General features: G+C 51.8%; 1 protein-coding gene across 1 annotated transcript in view; it reads left to right on the forward strand.

Moving 5' to 3' along the window:
- Positions 1 to 1,162, forward strand: part of LOC127751119 (glucose dehydrogenase [FAD, quinone]-like) — an 11,592-nt gene that overhangs the window by 2,631 nt on the left and 7,799 nt on the right. The window lies entirely within an intron of this gene.

Consider the following 1,162-nt stretch of genomic DNA (forward strand, 5'->3'; position numbering starts at 1 on the left):
CATCCCTTTCTCGTGTCTACGGGGCAAATTTTAAGGACGATGGGCTTTGCGGGCCGAAGGCCCGTTACATCATTTGATTATGTTCTACAGCGAATCGCGTGACAGAAATGGTCGGGCCGCAGGCCCGACCATCGCCGCCGGCAGGCCAAGCAGGCCCGGCCCCTGCCGAACGGAGTTGCCGGCGCAGCGAAGCGAAGCTGGCAACTTCGTTTGGCGGAAGGGCGGGCCTGCTTGTTTGAAGGCTGTCTTTTGAGTGTGTAACATAAACCTTTTTTTTATGCGGGTTGTTTGAAAGGGCGACAAACTCCCACCTAATTTTTTAAGGGTGTGTTATGGGTGCCTAACATAAACCTTATTTTTTGAAGGGTGTCTTTTGAGCGTCCAACCCAAACAACTTTTTTTCAAACAGTCTCTTTTGAGTGCGTGACTTTGGAAGGGTATCTTTTTGATGGTATTTTTTGGAGGGTATCTTTTCGGTGACTAATTTAAACCCAATTTTGAAGCAAAACATTGACGTGTTCGGATTTGTCTTTTGGGTGTGTAACATAAATTTAATTTTTGTGATGGGTCATCATAGGAGGAACAGTGTAACATAAATCCTACACTACATCTCCTCGCTGCGCCACGAGGCCCACCGTGTCGCGCCCCCCGCGTCCGCCCGCCACCGCCCGTCGCCGCCCGCCGCCGCACGCTGCCATCCGCAGCCGTCCGGGACCGCGAGGTGGCAACCATGGGCCCGCCGTCGAGGAAGCCGTCATGGGCACCGGGACCATGTACGAGCCTCTCCAGCCTGTGCGTGTCGTACCGCCAGAAAGATCTATGCTAGGGGTTAAGTCATGTGTCGTGGCCGATCATCCACGCGAGCTAAGGTCATCTGTAAGTAAATAGAACGAATAAAATGTCACCGTGGGAACGTGGTCTAAGGCGTCGACCAGCCGGCAGTCGAGGCTTTAGTTCATAGGTTCGAATACTCACCAGATCAGACATTTTGGTCAGCATTTCCATGCGCGCCCAGGAGGCATGCTGATACGCTCGTTAGAATTTTTGACGAAAAATCCTATCCCCCTACAAGAGGCCTATTCGAAACCGATTTTTTAGCATTGGACCCTTTATTGGACCCATTGGACCCTTTATTGGACCCGTTGGACCCTTTATTGGACCC

Source organism: Frankliniella occidentalis, unplaced genomic scaffold (assembly GCF_000697945.3).
Source record: "Frankliniella occidentalis isolate FOCC.00 unplaced genomic scaffold, Focc_3.1 Scaffold349, whole genome shotgun sequence".
Taxonomy (NCBI): Eukaryota; Metazoa; Arthropoda; class Insecta; order Thysanoptera; family Thripidae; genus Frankliniella; species Frankliniella occidentalis.